The sequence below is a fragment of the Nomascus leucogenys genome, chromosome 13 (genome assembly GCF_006542625.1).
Source record: "Nomascus leucogenys isolate Asia chromosome 13, Asia_NLE_v1, whole genome shotgun sequence".
In the NCBI taxonomy this organism is placed as follows: Eukaryota; Metazoa; Chordata; class Mammalia; order Primates; family Hylobatidae; genus Nomascus; species Nomascus leucogenys.
The window spans coordinates 83,727,996-83,748,875 of NC_044393.1; the positions used below are offsets into that span (position 1 = coordinate 83,727,996).

General features: G+C 41.4%; 1 protein-coding gene across 6 annotated transcripts in view; it reads left to right on the plus strand.

Moving 5' to 3' along the window:
* The first annotated feature begins 234 nt into the window (after positions 1 to 234).
* Positions 235 to 20,880, plus strand: part of CALD1 (caldesmon 1) — a 194,765-nt gene continuing 174,119 nt past the window's right edge. For all 6 annotated transcript variants that reach the window (XR_004032978.1, XR_004032980.1, XR_004032982.1 and 3 more), the window contains exon 1: positions 235 to 571. The gene's annotated coding sequence lies outside the window, so the exon portion shown is untranslated. The remainder of the gene's footprint in view (positions 572 to 20,880) is intronic.

Genomic DNA, 20,880 nt, shown 5'->3' on the forward strand with positions numbered 1-20,880 from the left:
GCCCAATAAACTGATCTGTTAACTTTTTATTTCAGAGACTGTACTTTCTTTTTATTGCTGCATTTGTGTTCTACAAGACAGCCTCTTTCTCCAAGATTAACATTTCTTATGATTGTTCCTGACAATGGATTCACTTCCAGAGGCCCTGCTAGGGATAACCAAAAAAGGGCATGGAGCAGGCTGGTTTTGGCAGCCTGCACGCAGTTTCAGAGCTTTTTAGGTCTTGGGTTTTCTGATGAGTGATTTCCTGAGCATGCCTAGGGAATGACAGGCATCTCCACAGGCAGGCTGCATCCACCTTGGCTGGGGTGTCGTCATTGGCTGCCTATTAGAAAAACGACAGGACAATGCATACCACCGCCTGCCGACTGTAAACATAGGGGATATGTGTTCACTTAGCATGGACTTCTGGGAGGGGCCAAGGAAGGGCGGTCTGGAGTTTTATTGAATAGAGCAGTGTGTATTCGGCTGCCTGCCTGCCTGCCTGCTTGCTCTCTGGCTGTGCTCCTGCTTAAAGAAATCAGTCCTTCCTTTCCGACTTAGTCCTCGGGAAGAAGTTTCAGACTACAAGGTAAGGCACAGAAGGCTTTCTTTTTTTTCTTCTAGAGAGAATCTGGGGACTTTCTCCGGCTTTCAGTCAACATTCCTGGCTAAGGTAGCTGGAGATGCAAGAATGTTCAAGGCAATAAACCATGCAAACTCCCGAGCCTGACTGGGCTTCACTGCCATACGGATATTCCCGGAAGGCAAACAGGATGAGATTTCAAGTTTTGTTTTTAGAGTTGGGACAAGAAGAGCGACCATACAGAGACTTACATTTAGGGAGCACTGGCAACTTTGATTAGGATAGCCTTTTGTTTAGGACAGCCATATGAGATTATACCTGATACCCAAAGGCCAGTGTTAGCAAGCCTGCTGCACCAGACTGCTCACACAGTCTCTTCTGCATCGTTTATTGCCAAAAATTTAAAGAGGTTTTGCTTTAAAAACAAAATCAACAATTCTTTAGGTTGATGAGAAGCCAAAAGGGAATGATCTTTTAACCAAAGGCATTTGCGTTATAGTCTGCTGCCAGTATTTAAAACTAGACTTCCAGAGTTGCAAGGAAATATGGTGAGAGATGGAGAGACCACTAGCACCTAGCACTGGTTGGGTTAATGTCACCGATGGGATATTTGCTAAGACAGAAGATGCCTAGGCTGGTCTATTTCCTATAAAACCTAATAACAAGAGAATGCATGTGCTAGTGGGTGTGTTTTGAGAAAGTACATTTAACGTCCTACCAAACTATTTTTTAAGAAATCTTATTTTCTCTTTGAAAGTGTGCCTGAGTGTGTCTAGAGAATCTAAAGAGATGTCGATTGGAAATGTGGTTCAGAAAGGAAGGAGGCAGGCTTTTATATCGAGATAGACATATTTGGGTGTCTGAAACAGTAGTACAAGGCAGCTAGTTGGTAGTAGCCTGGAATTCCTTTTAGAAAGAGCTGATGGTAAGGGGTGGGGGAATTTTAGTGCTGTGGCAATACATGGTCAAAAAAAGTGGATGAGAACAAAGTACTTGGTATTTATAGATGCATTCTATTAACAGGACTATGCAGATGGACTTGTAAACTGAAAATCCTTCCAATGTGTTTGCCAAAACCAGACATATACAGCTAGGACTTGAGTGAAGACTAGATGCTATATGGCAAGCAGGGTAAATCTGATGATTTTTTAGTAGTGCTGGCTATTGAAGACTACCAGCTGCAAATGACTGATTCAATTGGATTTTATTCCATGGAATGCGGTGGTTTGGGGTTGCGATTCATTAAATGACCTTTTCTCTTTGTATTTAGAAGTTTGGGGATAATTTTCTTGGGAATGCCTCTTTCTCCTTCTAGAAGTGATATATGAGAACAGAATTCCCTGTGAATTTCCTTCCCTGGAACAGTTCTGAGTAAGTGTGAGAGAAAAGCTGCAGGCGAAAGCTGTAGTTTAATTACTGTCTTTCCCTCGAAGAGATCAAGTTCCAAACTATTCTCACAGTGTTTTTAATGTCAATCAAAATATGGAGAGCAATTTTTCTTTTAACTGTTCTCTAAACCATGAAGGGAATGCAGTTTGGAAGGAGATCTATAATCTTGGGATTTGAGGATAAATTCCACTTTGAAACCAACAACTCCGAATCCCGGAAAGTTCAAACTGTGCTATGACCACTCTCTCCGGATCCCCCATCCCCCTCCTCTTGGGCTCCCCACCCCCAACAACCATAAAAACACTTCATGTTTTTCAAAGTAACACTTTAGGTGTTCTGCTGGGATAGGTAGAGACAGAGTGAGACGATTTGAGTTTATGCTGAATTTTAGGCAGTTCTTTGTGCTACTTCCTTCCTGTTGAATGTTACCTAGAACACATTTCCCTACATAGTGAGGCCAAAGGGGCACAATGAAAGCACAGTAACTTTCATTTCAGAAATATAATTGCAAAATTCCAGAACAAAAAGTCACTAAGAGTTGATCCTAGGACACAAGGAATGTACGTACAATGGATTGATCCATAAGTAAAGTGCAGCGTTCTTTCAAGTATTCGAAGCAAATAGAATGTGTAATTTAAATCATTCCAATCAAAAGATTGCCTTAAGTAAATACACAGTTCTTATATTAAAGTTAGCAGAAGGAGAACCAGGCTGAAACTGCAGCTTAAAGGGTTTTAAATGAGATACATGAAAGCATTTCCTGACAGTAAGGCAACTGCCTTATTATTAGAAATTATTAACAATTCTAATTGGCTCCTGTGACTGGCCTGAGAATCTCCTGGTCTTAGGTAGATAGAATAAGTTGGTCCCATGGCCAGCCATGTAAAGTTCCAGAATCTAGCCAAGGTATTCTCTGTTCTGATAAATAAAATGCACCTCAGCAAGCATTTTTGTAGAAACACATGTAATTGTCTCCATTTGCCATTTTCATGATAGCATGATTACTAGTTAGTCATTCCTTAGCAAGACGCAAAAGTGATTTAGAGATGGGCATGAAAAGAGATTTGCTAGTTCCCCATTTGCCTGTAGTCTATCACGTCTCAGAAATGTGGTCGGGGGACAGGAAAAATGCTGATAGAGTGGTATGCAAATAGCATGGTAGGACTAAGGAGGAGGTTAGAAAGATGCTGCCAAAGAATTTTCAGACTTCAAAAGGGCGTTTTCTGCGTAAGTTCTCTTAGGGCCTGAGAAGATACCATTAGCTCCTTACTGAAAGTCCTTCAACTGTCAGGCTAATCCAAGTTTGCTATTAGAGAGATGCCCATAAGTCCTCAGTAGATGGGTAGCTTAAAGAGATACTTTTGGCACAGGCTTAACTTATGAGAACCACTGCAACATCTCAGTTCTAGTATTGGTTCCTCTACTTAAGTAACCCTAACCTTTTTGAGGAAATCATCAGCTTTTGACTTCATCTGTTGAGTGAAGAATGGACATTGGTAATGCTTCTCCGATGTCCCATAGTGGTTAAGATGTCCAAATGAGATGAAGCTGTTTGCTCCCTCTTCCCTGCAGATTCTATACCCTGAACTGCCTATCATTTGAGTCCTCTGGACATTATGCTCATCTTGGCTGGTATCCTCCACTTTTTACCTAGTATCCCTAATGATCTCTTCCTTTCTCGTATTTGAGGACCCTTGAGTGATATCTTCTCACTTCTAGTTCTTTCTAGAGCCCTGAGCTGTGTCCAGTGGATACTAGTCTATCCCAATATTGTCTGAATTTTTACTTTGATGATCACAGACTAAGAGGACACAAATATAAGGAAGTGGAATAAGATGGGCCATCAGTGGTACAAGGCACCAGGAAATCCAAAGATCCATTTGAGCGTAAGACCAGTGAGAAAGTGCTGACAACAGAAAGGCCTTAGTAAATGAGGCAGCTTCTCTGCCTCCAGCCAAAAGCATGGAATGAATCCCAGCACGTCATGCCTGGGCCTTGTAGGAAGGGCAAGGAAGGCAGGAACACCTGGCTGTGGTTCCTGTTGGTATTGAAACCAGACTGCTCCACGGAGCTCGCCTCTCACCTCTTTGCCTCTGTCTTTAGTGCTCCCAGCTGTAATGGACCCTGGTTGCATCCCTAACTTCCTTACCCCCAGGCCTCAACCTCTAACCTCTTCCCCAGCTCCCCAATCCCTGTACTAGATAGGGAGCTTTCTTGATCCAACATTGACAATTTGCAGGGGCCAGCTCTAAGATGAGGCCCAGAGTACAGCAGAACACTCTAGCACAGATACGTTCTAGCTAGGGAAAGCCACTTACACAGACAGAGGAGATGTCAGAGCATGTTTTGTGGTAAGGACCCACTCTGCTTCTCACCCCAAACTCATAATTGGCAGGCTGCGGGTAAGGCTATGGGAGGGAGGTCGGGGGGAAACTATGACCTGGGCTGTGAGGGAGGGGTGATGAGGTTGTTCCCTGTGTTGTTCTTCCCTGTGTTGTTGCTATGGAAACCTTTGAGAATCTGATAAAAACTGTGAACCCTTAAGGTCCTTTTGTAAACCCACCCTTCATGATTGACAGGTAAGAGACCTTTGAGCTGGGGCATGTAAGATGGGGAGTGGGGTCAGATCTGGATTCTCATAGAAGACAAGGGTGGATGGGATCAGAACATGAGTGGAGGTGTCCATGATCTGGAAGGAAGAAAAGAGGGGGTAAATACACAGATGTATAGGTGGAGATTGCGTCATATGGCCTCCATTTCAAAGAAAAGAAGGTCATTTCTAGAAAAGAAGCAGTTTTCTATGGGGAGCTCGTGGGGGCTAGAGAAATCCAGGAATGGCTGCTATTAAGTGTACGTAAAAAGAACACCAAGAAATTAATAAAAGGCTTGCTAAGCAGCAGTAAGGGAATAGTTGAAGGAAAATACATTTTTAAAAAAATTTTAGTAAATCGGGCACTCATTTTAGTACATGGCTTTTCTTTGAAAATATATGTATATGTATAAATGATGTATAACTTGAAGATAAATTGCTTTTTGATGGTATCCTGAGGCTTCTGGCATTGTTTTGTGAATACTCCATGAAAGCACTTGACTAAAAGGGAATAATCTCACTTGGAGAGAAACATATTAAGTAGGAATATATAATTAGTTCCTTTGACACCCACATATAACATTCCCTCTTGCTTGTCTCAAGATACATTGCTAGGGAACCAGGCTGACTTCACCTTGTGCTGAAGACCAGCAGGACCAAGGCAAAGTGCCCAAGAGGGCCAAGGACCAGTTGGCATCAAAGATATTAGTTCCACTGGCTTAAACTGATATCCAGTCTAAGCCAGAATGGATATCAGTTACAAAAACGGGCTAAGTTGTGCATGACAGCCAGGTGAGTAAAGAAGAAACAGCAAAAATCAGAAGTCAGGCAGAGCTTAGCGAAGTAGTGTATGGATGAATAAGGTGAAGTCTGGGAGAGCACATGGCCCAGTGTTAGGAAGAAATAGACCTCTATGTTAGCAAACTTTGGTAGCTCAAGTAAACGGCCAGGATTATAAGACACAGATTAACGAACGGATATCCAGGGATATCACAGGGATATCCAAGAGCAGAAGCCCAAATAGGACCAGGGCCCAAAGACAGTAGAGTTAGAGTCAAAGTGGGTGAGAGGATCCCAGCCACGGTCCATGGATGTTTACTCCATCCCTTTCCACTAGTGTGACTCAGCTCGGCGCACATGTCTGCCTCTTTCTGTTGTTCTATCAACTGGAAAATTTCTTCTGTGTTTCCAGGTCCAGTCCTGAGAGAGGAGATCTGATTGTTTCAGTAAAAGACTATTGTCTTTGGCAAATCCTTTAGTAGGAGGCAGACATCACAGGCACAGGCGCGCCTAAGGATGAATTACTCTAATCCAGGCAGTGGTCACCCCTGGGCAAGGAAGAGCTCAATGGGTAATTTTAGTTAGAAGGGAAATTGAGCATGGAAGGCAAATTAGCTGAAATGTCCAACAGCTCTCAATGGGAATCATTTGAATTTTCAGGTGAATAAACTAGAGAGGCAAACACCCAATGAATGATCACACAGTTCTTGATGATCACTGTGACATGACCCAGTGAGCCAGTGTTAAGAGAGATTAATCTAGAAGTTTGCACCACTGGTAACTGAAAGGATAAGAATCATCCATCTCAGAAAGATTTTGGGAAAAAACATTCTGGATATTATTGTTGGCAAGAAAATTCATATGAACCTTCCATGTGATATGGCTCCCTTCAAATGAAAGCAATCTTGAAGATTTAATATGTAATGATTTAACAATTTTAATAAATAAAAACAAGCACAACTCAATGTAAACCACAATACATAATAAGGTGAATGCATAAAAGCTGGTGTACTCTTAATCACTGGAAGTTTCAGATCTAAGCAATATTTGCTATGTAATTTTTAATCCATTGAGCACCCATCATGGTGTTTGTCAAGTGGAGTAAAAAATCCCCTGAGTTCTGCATAGTTCAGATCCTATTTGGGACCTCGTGCTCTGTTCTGGGCTCATTTTTCTGAAAGACATGGATACATATGCATTCTAGGGTGAGCATCAAAGGCTGGAGGGAGTCAGGAGGCAAAACATATGCAGAACAGATAAGGGATCTAGAGCTGTTTATCCCAAAGAAAAGAAAATCAGGAGGCCACATAAATATTTTCTAATATTTGGGGTATTTTATATGAACATGGGAGAAGGCATTTGTGTTTCTCAAGGCAGCAGAACAGAATTGAATATATAAATTCATAGAATTTTTAAGCTGGGCAAGACCTTAGGAGCTCATTTAGCCCAAGGAGTACATATAACTTTTCTTATGTATCCCAGCTCCAACCAACTGGCATGTTAAGAAGGATTCTGAGGATGAATCTAAGCTCAGAGGGGAGGGGGAAATGTGGTCACTGATAGTGATATCTGTTGTGGAAGAAAAGGGCCATATCTACTCAAGTACCATGTTTTAGTCTTCATTAATGTGGTCTGTAGGTTTTTAACCTCTGGGTGGTGGATCCCTGGGAGGCCACAAAGTCATTGCAAGAGGTAAACAAATCTGTATATGCAGCAAGTGCTTTTGGCAAGCTACTCTGAGTAAATAACATATCTTACATCGTATGTGCTACGATTTTTCTAATTCTGTACACACATTATAATGATAAAATGCTAATTTATTTAAAAGAGTTATTGAATTCATAGTAGCTTTTAGGTTTGTGTTTTTGTGTTTTATTAATGAGTGGACTTAAAACATATAATTATATTATGTGTGGGAAGGTTGGGACAGGAAATTTGGGATCTTAAGTAGAAATTCTTTTTAAAAGAGGAACTGGTGATCTATTTTTTATTCTCCAAAGCCTAGCCACACCAAGTAAAATTATATATGTATTTGTAGGTTTCTTTGATTAATGTCTGCCCTGTCTTATTGGTCTGTCAGATATATAAGGACAGGAACCTCTATTTTTTTTTTCATTCATATATACCCAGTGCATGGCACACGGCAGAATCTCAATAAATATTATCTGTTGAATGAAATAACAAACCAAGTGACTTGACCAAAGTCATCCAGTTAATTAGTGGTAAGATAGTTCCAAAACACACATCTCCTAAGTTCCAAGCAGTTAACCTTTTCAATATACCACATTACTTCCCCTGATAGTAAGAGAGCATATTTTAACAGTTAGCAAATTTAGGTTATACAATGCAGCCCAATCTGCCTATATACCTGTGGATCTTAACCAGTATCTTAATCAGAATCAACTGTAGAGCTTTTTGAAAATACACATCCCTGAGACCTATCCTCTAGAGATTCTGATTCAGTAGGTCTAGAAGGGGGTCCAGGCATCTGTAGTTTGTAAAAGCTCCCTGGTGACTCTGATAAAACATCCTGGCTCAGAAACAGTTCTGTGCACCTATCGTTAAAATAATTGATAGTAGATGTATGTAGTTACTTATTCCTCAGAAGCCTATTTCTTTAGTTTTGAATAATTTCTTTCTAAAAATTATAGTTGCATATGCCAAATAATCCATTTGGCCAGAAGAGCAAAACCTTTAGTTTTGCTTTTTTTTTTCAGTTTAAGCACAAAGTTATCAACCCTATAAGGTCAAACTTTTCTGATGAGATTTCCAGTGTTTGCTTTTGTAAAGGACTGGACATGTGGCAAGAATAAAATTTCTCATGGTATTTCCCACTTCCTTTTCCAGCCATCATTACTAAGGGAAATTTAGGCTTAGAGGGAGGGGTGAATCTAGGAGAAAAAAAATTTTAAGTATTTCTGTTCTTAGGAGGTTTTGAGCAGATATTTCGCTTCCTAGGAAAAGCTGAAGATGTTTTCCTCTCTTTCCACTTTGTGGTGAGGATGCACAAATCCTGAAGAGGGGAGAAGCTTCCTCCATCTCCACCCTCACCCCTACATCTTCTCTAGGGCCAGAGTCATCACAGCCCCTGGTTTAGATGCTTCCCTAGGTGGCCCTTTCGAAAGTATGTGGACCGTAAGAGACAGGAGACTTTGAGTGTGTGGACGGGGGATAATTTGCTTTTGCAGAAGGACAGAAAATTATCTCTAGGTTCTTCCTTTATTCAGCAGTTAGGAATTACATCCTCTGTATTGCACAGAAGAATCCACCATATTCAGAGCACTGAGTACATGGATTATATTCACTAAAGATTGGAGAGCCAAAAGTTTCTCTGCAAGAGTGACCTGATCTAGTAAGAATGTCAAAATTGTTACTATATTTGTACCCATGCTCTTTGGTTTAGAGGGCAGGTGCTTCCGTGTGTACATAGAAGCAGAGCTTCTTGGAGAAGAGCAGCTAAAAAGGAATTAGATTAGAATCCACCTCTGTACAGTGACACCATCTGGACTCAGTCTCCTTCATCTCTAACACTGTCCCCACTTTCTCTGCACCCCAAACTCATACTGGCTCCCAAAAGCTCATTGTTAAACTTTCAAGAATTTTGAGAGTCAGTTGTAAAACACAGCCATTATAAAAACTAAATCATATAATCCTACAATTAAACACATTATATGAAAAGCCAAGATAATAAATACTCAACTCTTCCTAATTATTTTGCTATGTTTCACTATTATCTATTCTCTTGAGGTTAGTTACATCTATTGTGGCTATATGGTGGAAATACTGTATAAAATGCTGTGCAACTGAGCTTCTCCCAATTCTTCATTCAGTGATGTCATATTCAGAACTTGAAATTGACCATGATGGAAGTAATTACACCACAGAAATCAGCCCATGCTACAAAGCAGACTCTCCTCCCCTCGCCCAAGAGTTTGTTGCTAAACATTGACTAGCATAGCACTGACCCTAAGGGATGCAGTGGTAAAATTAGCCTCTGCATTGGAGAGCCAATCAGAATACCTCTGTGGTTCAGTTACATGCATATTCATAATGTACGCTTATGATTGCATATTTGTTCGTTTGCTTGCTTATTTATTTCTTATGCTCCTAGAACATAAGCTCTATGAAAGTAGGGACTTTGGCTTTTTCAGTGCTGTGATTTCAGCCTAAAAATGTGCTGTGTCTTGCACATAGTATTATTAAATGGGTTAAATGAGTGAAAGAAATAAATGTCAGGCTGGTAGTGGTAGCTCATGGCTGTAGTCTCAGCACTTTGGGTGGCCAAGGCAGGCAGATTGCGTAAGTGCAGGAATTTGAGACTAGCCTGAGCAAAGTGGTGAAACCCTGCCTCTACAAAAAATACAAAAATTAGCCGGCCATGGTGGTGTGCATCTGTAGTCCCAGCTACTTGGGAGGCTGAGGTGGGAGAATCACATGGGCTTGGGAGGTCGAAGCTGCAGTGAGCTAAGATTGTACCACTGCACTCTACCCTGGGTGACACAGTGAGACCCTGTCTCAGAAAAAAAAAAGTAAAAAAAACAAAAAGTCTACAATTTCTTCTTTAAAAATACCTGAAGCCAATGTTCACGTTGGAGTTCATTGATTCCTCATGAATTGTATCATTGCTCAGTGCTTAGAACAGTGCCTGGCACATGCTAAGTAGTGTGTAGATTTTTATTAGGTAAAAATAAAATAAGTTATCTTCATAACAGCTAATTTTACAGATGAAGAAACTGAGTTATGATTAGATTAAGTAATACAGCTAAGGTCCCACAGCTAGTAAGTAGCTGCGTCAGGATCTAAACCCAGGATAATCTGGAGGCATTGCCCACCTTCTTCACCACTGTGCTATGCTGCCTCTTGCTAGTTACTCCACGTGACTGAGACTCCTCTTTTGTATGTGGCTCTAGAAAGAATTGAGATCTATTTGAGAACAAATTTTGGAGTCAAGAGAACTTGAGTTTGAATCTCACATTTACCACTTTCTTCATTTACAAAATGGTGATTTCTTCTCCGCTTTGTAGTTGTCACAACAACTAGAAGTAATATCTTGAAACTGCTTTGCATGTATGTGATAGGCACTAAATTACAAATGGTCAGCTATTGGCTGTGATTTCCTGTGGAGGCTATCTGTAAGCGTGGGGCTTAGCCACACACTGTCCCCTGTTGCCTCCTCTAGGCCATCCTGTAGACAGATTAAAAAGGGCTCACTGCTTCTATATTTGGGGTCTCCAGGAGGTAAGACTAGGACCAACAGATACAAGTTCTAGGAAGTCCTATTTCAGATCAGCTTACACACTTTCTAAATAGATATTTCTGTCTCTGAAGCATGAACCTTGCTGCTCTACAGAAGCAGACAACTTCCACTGTCCTCTTCAACCAGAAGGTTTACCTGCTTGCCCTTATCAACAAATCTATGCTGCCTTTAACATTTTAAATCATTTTATCTAGTATAGCTAAAGAGTTGTATTATTCCTGAGATTGGGTTGTTTTGTAGGTTTTCGGTGTTTTAGACCTGGAATGAGAGGGAGTAAGAAAAGAGGGAGGGAGGGGAAAAAAGAAAAAGAAATAAGGAGAGAGAGAGAGAGAGAGAGAAAGGAGACGAGAGAGAGGGAGGAAAGGAAAAGGGGGAAGAGGAGGGAGGGGAGAAGGAAATTGGAATTTATCTGGAGAAAAAGTACTGAACTTGGGAGAGAGACTGAATAGCAATGGATTGATAGTTATCTGAAGTCCTCACAGGTTAAGGGTGGTTGAGAAGATAAGCTAGCTCATTCAGCTCTCTTGCTGGCATACTAGCTATGTGACAGGCACTGTTCTGGTTGAGGACTGCTCTCTCAGAGCAGTAAAGTAAATCAAATAACTTGCCCAAAGTCACACTGCTGGAAAAAGCCAGAGCTGTTCAAAGCTCCTCCCTAACTCCAACCCTCTCCATTTCTCTACAGCTATCTGCTCTGTGTCTTTCCCCAAGAAAGCGATGGAAACCAGAGCAGGAGGTTTCCGTAACTAGTCATTATAATTTGTCAGGGAGCCATACTGCAGTTCAACTAGACAAGCACATTGTCATTCCCTGCCATATAAGGAAACAGAGCTAAACACCATTCCTTTCACTATTGACTGGAGAGATTGCTCAAGTTAGAGTTAGACAAGGTGAGGATCTAGACCTACAGCAGTTAAATTAAATTAAAAAAAAAAAAAAAAAAGAAAGCCAGAGAAGTAGTTTTGTGTTTTCTTTTCCTGGTACTAGAGATAGTTTAACAAGCAGTTTCCATCCTTCTCCCTGACTCAACGGGAGATTTTCTCTGACATTAGGCACTAAAGGATTCAACCACTCGTACAAATACTTCAAGCTGTTTTGGTGTTTGATTATGTCAAATTTTAAGAAAAGGCAGAGGATCAGTTGAGGTATTCAAAAGTCCAACATATCCAAAAGGTATTCAAAAGGCCAAGACAGAGCTGCTTCTGTGTGGGTCAGGTAGAAAGTCAAGGACTGTATTTCTCTGTCCGATGATTTACAAAAGAAGTTAGTGTCCACTCACCTTCCCAGCCACGCTCAGAAATACTACTTATTAAGAAGACTTTACATTTAAGTTTGACCTTCTTGTCCAGAGCTGAGAATATTCATGTGATCACTCTTTGCCTTAAGACTCAGACACAGTGGGCACTTTATTTGTTTGTTTGTTTGTATTTTGAGATGAAGTCTCATTCTGTCACCCAGGCTGTAGTGCAATGGCACGATCTCGGCTCACTGCAACCTCTGCCTCCCAGGTTCAAGCGATTCTCCCACTTCAGCCTCCTGAGTAGATGGGATTACAGGCACGCACCACCACACCCGGTTAATTTTTTGTATTTTTAGTAGAGACGGGGTTTCACTATGTTGGCCAGGCTGGTCTCGAACTCCTGACCTCAAGTGATCTGCCCACTTTGGCCTCTCAAAGTGCTGGGATTACAGGGACCATGCCCGGCCACAATGGGCACTTTAAAATGCAGGCTCAGTAACCAACTTTATGAAGGGAGAAACAGAGGCATGAACAGTTAAAACTATTTCCTCAAAGACAGCCAGTTCCATCTTGCCATACAGAGTGCCCACACTTTCAGGTAATCCAAAGAGGCATCACTTAGTGTCCCCAGGGAAATGAAAAACAAAAAACAAAAAACAAAAAAACCTGTAAATAGTCTGGTCATCTTCTCTTAACTATCGTCTTTGACCAGATTGCATCTGGAGTACTAGTTTATTAGGCATACCCGAGACTGGGTAATTTATAAAGAAAGAGGTTTAATGGACTCACAGTTCCACATGATTGGAGAGGCCTCACAATCATGGTGGAAGGCGAATGAGGAGCAAAGTCACAAATTACATGGTGGCAGGCAAGAGAGCTTGTGCAGGGGAACTCCCATTTATAAAACCATCAGATTTCCTGAGACTTATTCACTACCACAAGAATAGTATGGGGGCAACTGCCGCCGTGATTCAGTTATCTCCACCTGGCCCTGCCCTTGACACATGGGATTATTACAATTTAAGGTGAGATTTGGGTGGCGACACAGCCAAACCATATCCGACGCCATAACAAAATGCACAAACAAATTTATTTCTGGATGGAGGTTAGAAGTCCAAGATCAAGGTGTCAGCAGGATTGGTTCCTTCAAGGGCTATGAGAGAAGTCTCTGTTCCAGGCCTCTCTCTTTCATTTGTAGATGGTTATCTTTGTGTTCACAAGGCATTCTTTCTGAACGTGTATCTGCATCCAAATTTCTTCTTTTTTTTTTTTGAGATGGAGTTTCACTCTTGTTGCCCAGGCTGGAGAGCAGTAGCGCCATCTCAACTCACTGCAACCTCCATCTCCCAGGTTCAAACCATTCTCCTGCCTCAGCCTCCCGAGTAGCTGGGACTACAGGCGCCCGCCACCATGCCAGGCTAATTTTTTTGTATTTTTAGTAGAGACAAGGTTTTGCCATGCTGGGCAGGCTGGTCTCGAACTCCTGCTGTCAGGTGATCCTCCTGCTTCGGCCTCCCAAAGTGCTGGGATTACAGGCGTGAGCCACCAAGCCTGGCCTCCTCTTCTTATAAAGACACCAGTTGTATTGGATTAGGGGCCACCTTCATGACCTCATTTTAACTTGATTACCTCTGTAAAGACCCTATCTCCACATAAGGTCACATTGTGAGGTCTTAGGGGTTAGTACTGCTTCAACATATGAATACTCGGGGGAGACATAATTCAACCCATAGTATATCCCAACTCACAATGGTGGTAGAAATCCATATGGCACATTTTCTGAAGCTCAAGTGCCAAAGACCCTACTGCCGCTAGTATTCTATCTTCCCACTGGGTCTAAGGGAATGCTTTGCTAGAAATCCCTTGGCCTTTTGAATTTGCCTTTGACATTTACTTTCTGCCTTTCTCAATATGAAATTCTGATCCTGTTAAAAGTCAAAAGAGGTTTTCGAAATGACGCACTGAAGTACAGCTTCACATACTGTGGCCTATCTGTGGACAGCTACGAAACCACGGCGGCAGACCATCTGGTATGAGGCCTTTAGGAGCCAAGGAGGGGGCTCAGTGGGAAGGCTTGGCCAGGGCAGCCTGCAAGCCAGGGAGGCAGGCGCTGAGAGGGGAGCAGCTTCAGGGCAGCTGGCTGGGCCAGGAAGGCAGCCACAGAGGGACCTTGTGCATGCCTGTGCAGGGCCCAAAGAGGGTGGCCCTTTTCTGTCATTTTTATATATGCTGATCACAACCACAAATCCCCAGACACAAGGAAAAATATTTGAAGCCTACACATATTTGTGCTCTGAATCATTTGTCTCTTGTCTTTGTTTTCCTCTCTCTCCTCTTTATCCATCCTTAAATTTTTATACTTTTTCTCCTAACAGCCCTCCTCACTTTATCTGTCTTTGCTCTAGTTGGTTACAAGTGCCCATACATTGTGTCTTGTCTCCATTTTCCATGTTCTATTTTTAAGGTATTTTATTTTAGCCATTATCTCTCTTTGTCCCTTTCCTAAAGCTCTTTTTGGTGCCCATTTCCCAGCTTTGGTCCTGCTCACGGCTTCTCTGTCTTAGGCCAGGGGTAGTCTATAGACAGGATGACTATACCATTTATCATCAAACTGGGACACTTTGAAGAGGGAAAGAAGGAGCTGTTAATAATTTCCCTAAAATGCAGTCCTGAAGTGGGACTGTCCCAGGCACACAGGAGTGGATGCTTATTCTATCCATGGTGTGGTTTTCTGCTTTCCACAAATCTCTCTTCACCTATAAACTGCTCCCTCCATTTATGTACCTTTTTAAAAAAAAACCTTTTATGTTCTGATCCTTCTTTTTTATTTCAAACCCAACAACCTTTATGTGTTCTTGTATTTCTATCTTCTGTTATCTCCTCCTCATTCCCTCACTTTCCTCTACTCTGCTATCTTGTCTCACCACTTCAATTCTTCTTCTCCCTTGATTTCCTTCTTTTGGGTACAGACTGGACTGCAGCTCACAGAGGCCATGCCTGTCTGCCATGATACATGCAGGACATAGTCCTTGCATTTCTGAAACAAATTAAGGCACAGCTGAGCACATACACACACGCTTCAAAATAAGCCACCAAATGTTACAAGCTGCTTTGGGTCTCAGAGGAGCCCTGAGTGGACTGTTCACCCCTTCAGCACCTCTGCCCAGAGACTAGAACAATCCCTACACCACGCAAGCAGCCATGCCTGTTACTGTTATGGAGACATGTTCTGTGTATGTGTCTAGGCTCTCACGGGATGCATTTCCTATATGTGTACCTATGTACACTAGAATTGAAAAATGATGAAAGTATATGACCCGAAAGACAAAAAGAAAGTGACAGGTGAGCTAACTGTGCATTGCCTTTGTGATGACTTCAGTAATCTGGATCATCTTATCCTCTAAAGAAATGTACACCAAAGGCCTAGCAATGGCTGCCATAGGTTTTTTGTTGCTGTTGTCAATTGAGACAGAGTCTCACTCTGTTCCCCAGGCTGGAGCGCAGTGGCGCAATCTCAGCTCACTACAACCTCCACCTCTCGGGTTCAAGCGATTCTCCTGCCTCAGCCTCCCGAGTAGCTGGGATTACAGGTGTGTGCCACCATGCCCAGCTAATTTTTGTATTTTTAGTAGAAATGGGGTTTCACCATGTTGGCCAGGCTGGTCTTGAACTCCTGACCTCAAGTGATCTGCCCTCCTCAGCCTCCCAAAGTGCTAGGATTACACCATGCCCGGCCTGCTATAGGTCTAACATAAGTAACAATAAACTTTAAGGCAACAAGATAGAATAAATATTTATTTCAGTTCTTTTTAAATGTTCTCATGACACAGTCATCTGCAACTTATGGTTTATTCTGAAAAATCACTTCAATTTTCCAGATATTCCTTAGACTTAAGGTTGTGCAAGGAAGGCCTGAAACTCCTTCCCAACTTGAAAATGAGAAAGGAAGAGTATTTTCCTCTTGTAAGTCATCGGAAGCCAGTCCACAGACACCTGAAGTACTTGACAGAATGGTACTGTGTCAGCTGTCAGGAGCTGTTCTTGTCTTTTTTATTTATTTATTTACTTATTTGGGAATTTTGACCATAATTTTCTTTCTCTCTCTTTTTTTTTTAAATACTCTAAAAATTAAAGAATGAGGAAAGAAGACAGTTGGCTGTGTCCCCACCCAAATCTTATCTTGGATTGGAGCTCCCATAATTCTCACATGTGTTGGGAGGGACCCAGTGGGAGGCAATTGAATCATGGGGGTGGATCTCTCCCATGCTGTCCTCATGGTAGTGAATAAGTCTCACGAGATCTGATGGTTTTATACAGGGAAGTTCCCCTGCACATGTTCTCTTGCCTGCCGCCATGTAAGACATGACTTTGTTCCTAATTTGCTTTCCGCCATGATTGTGACACTTCCCCAGGAACTGTGAGTCAATTAAACCTCTTTCCTTTATAAATGACCCAGTCTTGGATATGTCATTATTACCAGAGTGAGGACAGACTAATATAACAGTGAAATAGATATTTTATGAACGGAAATACAGGTTGTGTTCAAGTTCTCTCCTTCCTTCCTCTCTCTTTCCCTTCCTTCCCCCTCCTCCTTTCCTTTCTTTCTCTTTCTCTTCATTCTTCACATTCTTCCAGTTTTTGTTTCTTCTCACACTGAGATTGATATGGCTGGAAATGTGCTATTATGATTGGGCAGCCTTGTGCTTTATCCATGGTGGCCTATAGAGCTCTTGCTTATATATATCTTTTTATGAAGATTGATGGTAACAAAAAGTACTCCACCCACACTCTGCTGGGTAGATGCAATGGTGGAATGGAAATATCTATCCAGAGAGCTCCCTACTACCCTAAGACTTGATAGAGTCATCCCCAGCCAACCTGGAGCCACTGACCCACCTGTGTCTGAGTAACTAGGAAACAAGGAGTATAGGAGTTTGAGAGTTATTTTTGTTTTTTATTTTTTTAAAATTTCATGCCTTTCCATATTTCTGCTCTTAGATAGTCTGTTAAAATAAAACAATTGCTCTTTCCATGGTAGTAGTTTCTAGCTTGCTAATTCTTTTTTGAGAGAGTGTTTGCATGAGGTTTTAAGTTTTCTAAGTCTTGGCTCTTATATTTTGTAGGAGCGCTAGACTGCAGATAGCGGTCTAATGGAAAAGTAGCCCTGGCTCCTGTCTCACGTCCACAGCTGATAATCTGTGTGACTTTGAATGGCCTCCTTGTGTCTCGGGCTTCTTAATTATAAACTGCCAATAGCCTTTTCCCTTCTCTATGATGCCAAGGTGGGGAGCAAAGTGATCTTTAATACAAAAGGACATTAGTCAGTAAAGTGTCTTAAAATACAGACATGGATTTCCTTTCTTCTTCCTTTGAAATATGAAGACTTTTGCTGGTTGGTTTTTGGGGGAAGATAGAAATCATATATTCATAAAGGAAACACCCCATATTCAAAGTTCAGAATTTGGAGTTTCCAATAATTATCTCATGCACGAGAGCTGACTCCCTCTGCTGGGGCTGTCCCACCGCCAGTTCCAGGCTTTCCTTCTTTTATTTTTATTTATTTATTTTTTTAAGAAATAGATAGAGTCTTACTCTGTCGCCCAGGCTGGAGTGCAGTGGTGCAATCATAGCTCACTGCAACCTTGAACTCCTGGGCTCAAGCAACCATCCTGCCCCAGCCTCCTGAATAGCTAAAACCACAGACACAGCACCAACACGCCGGGCTAATTTTGTATTTTTTTGTAGAGAAGGGGTCTCCTTGTGTTGCCCAGGTTGGTCTTGAACTCCTGGTCCCAAGTGATCCTCTGCCTCAGTTTCCCACAGTGCTGGGATTACAGGCATGAGCCACCACACTGGCCCCATCCTCATTTTAAAAGCAATATTGAGAATCATCTTGTTTGGAGAAACTCTGAAACCCTACAGTGCTGAAAAGGGAGGATTGAGACAGATTGCTGTTCAACTGAAGCTTTTCCTCTAATGTAGTAAGAATTTTTTTTCTTTTTTTCTATTTTTTGAGACAAAGCCTTGCTCTGTCGCCCAGGCTTGAATGCAGTGGCGCAATCACAGCTCACGGTAGCCTCAACCTCCCAAGTAGCTGCAGCTACCACACTTGGCTAGTTTAAAACTTTATCTTTTGTAGAGACGAGGTTTCATTATGTTACTCAAACTGGTTTCGAACTCTAGTGCTCAAGTAATCCTCCCACCTTGGCCTCCCAGTGTGCTGAGATTACAGGCCTGAGCCACTGCACCCGACCCAGAAAACTTTTTTAAAAGCTTTATCTGAAACCAAAGCATATAGTGCACAATGGCAGACTCTTAGACTCTTGTTGCCCTCAGATTTTCTAAAATTGTCTTTTATCAGCATTTAAGTTTCTAACACATGAGATCACATATGTGAAAGTGCTTGTGCTTTGTAATATCTGTGATTTTACTATCTATAGCAGAATATATTAAAGTGTAAAAGTACTCCAGGAACCTAAGAAGAGTAGAAGAAAAGCATGTTTGACCCCAGCAACTGTGCTTGCAGCCAGGCTTGAACGAGCAATCATGTGGGTGGGTTAAATTGTTTATTTTTTATTTTTGAGACGGAGTCTTGCTCTGTGGCCAGGCTGGAGTGCAGTGGCGCAATCTGGGCTCACTGCAACCTCCACCTCCTGGGTTCAAGCAATTTTCCTGCCTCAGCCTCCCAAGTAGCTGGGACTATAGGCACGCACCACCACACCGGCTAATTTTTGTATTTTTAGTAGAGACGGGGTTTCACCATGTTGGCCAGGATGGTCTCGATCTCCTGACCTCAGGTGATCCACCTGCCTCGGCTTCTCAAAGTGTTGGGATTACAGGCGTGAGCCATCGTGGCCGGCCAAATTGTTTATTTTTATTGTTCTTTAAATAAAAGTTTATTTTAGAATACTTTTAAATTTACAGAAAAGTAGCAAGAATATTACAGAGTTCTCATATGCCGCACACCAGTTTCCCCTGTTGTTAACATTAAGGCACATTTGTCACAAATAATAAAACAATATTGATGCATTATTATTAATGAAAGTCCAGCCTTTATTTGGATTGTTTTAGGTTTCTTTAATCCCCTTAAAATAGAAAAATGTTTCATATGGGGAAAATGTAATGTTCACATTGTAGCTATATGGTTGGAACTCTAATACATGAGTGAAAATGGTTTAAGCTAACTCTTTTCTTGAACATATGCTTACTGGACTGACAATCTCTTGAGGACTTTCCACCTGTAATACCTTAGGCCTCTTCTGGTCTCTGGTTTGTTTCCCTTGAGACCATTAGAAGATTGCTCAGCCTGACCCACCCTGGTGCCAGATGTTGGAACCCTCTTGCTGCTGCCAATCTGACTAGTCATTCCAAACAGATGGTAATATCCAGCATCACACCCCCTCCCACAATTTCACAGTTTTAGGCAGAAGCCTTAGAGTGAAAACATTTACCTGGCTGTTGAATTGCTGAAACTCTGTTCTTAAAGTTGCTTCGTACCACAGTGACTTGTGAGAGCTTTGACATTAATAGAAGGTCCAAAAGAAGACCTGAGCCATGTTCCCCCAAATCTTGAGATCTAAAGACTTTAGCCAGTTTAAAAACACTACAGTTTATGGAAAATACCTGTTAGTAACAAATAGAGAAATTATAAAGGAGATTGCTTTCTAGAAATCACCCCAGTGACAGTATTCCACATCCTGAGCTTCCAAGCTTTCTTTGAAATACGAGTTACCAGCAGACACTAGTGGAAAGAATCTTTTTAATTCAATTTCTGCCTTTGAGCAACTTGTTGACTGACATTTGGAGGCATCTCAGTCTTCTGGGGTGGCACCTTATGGTGGAAAGGCTGGATTAAATGTGGTCTCTCCTAGTTTTAAATCTGCTTGGATTGGGGCTTTATAATGTTCCCTCAGAAGTCTTGTTGGTGTCCTTTCTATCAAATTTCTTTTTCTGTTTCACTTTCATTAACAAATTGCTTCACAGGGGACAAAATGCTAGATGTAGTTCAAATACTAGTTACAAATTCGCTGCCTTCAAGATAACTAGTTATTTGATTGATCACAGTTCGTTTGTTTTTAAAGTTGATTTTGTGGAGAGTTATAATCAAGCACGTGCAACTGAATCAATAAAGTTGAAAATATATCACAATGAGGAAATGTAGGTATCTTCTCTGGTATCTTCATATCAAAAAATTAATTGAGAGGAATCCTTAATAATGAGTGAAACCAATATTTCTTGACTCAGAGAACTTCCTTAAAGCCTCAAAATAACAATATCCGCACTTTGAATTGGTTATCTAAGTATAAATAAAGTTGGTAAGAGACACCTTTCATGAAAGGAATGGTTGAACTAACTCTCAAATAGGACGACATCAAAGTCAAGGAAGAAAGTAAGAGCTCAAGGCTTGGGGTGGAAATGGTTACTAGGTTTAGCCATCTGCTTTGGATTTTCCTGTTCCACATGTAGCTATATAGTTTACATGAAAGTATCTCTCCAGAGGATCAGAAAGAACAGATTTATGGAACCAGATGTGAGTTAGCATTTCTACAGGTGTGGCTCTGCAGCTGAAAGAACATGTTGTACCAGGGATGAAGTTTCTTATTATGTAATCAATATAAATTACCGCTAGACTTTTACAGAGGTTGATAAAGCAAACATGTGTCATTCGGATTGGCCTTCTGGTATATAAAGAGACCCTGCTTCACAACGTGAAAAAATGTACCATTTGACATTCATAAAAGACTTGGTAGAAAATACCGTGACAATAATCAGGCAAGGTTGTTCCCCCTTGCACACAGAGGGGTTAGCTGGTGACTAGATGGGAATTGTGTTCATATGTTTTTCTTCATCAAGAAAAACAAGGAACATTTCATAAATATTTTTGAAGTCTCTCAGAATCTGATAAGAAAGGGCCAAGAGGATAAAAATTAGAGGACTGGGGAAAAATAACAGAATGCGAGAGAAAAGATGAAAAAAGGTAGAATTAGTAAACCTACAGAGGAATATATCCTTACGTGGTATAGAAAATCAGAGTTATAAAAAAAAATTGGTAAATTGCA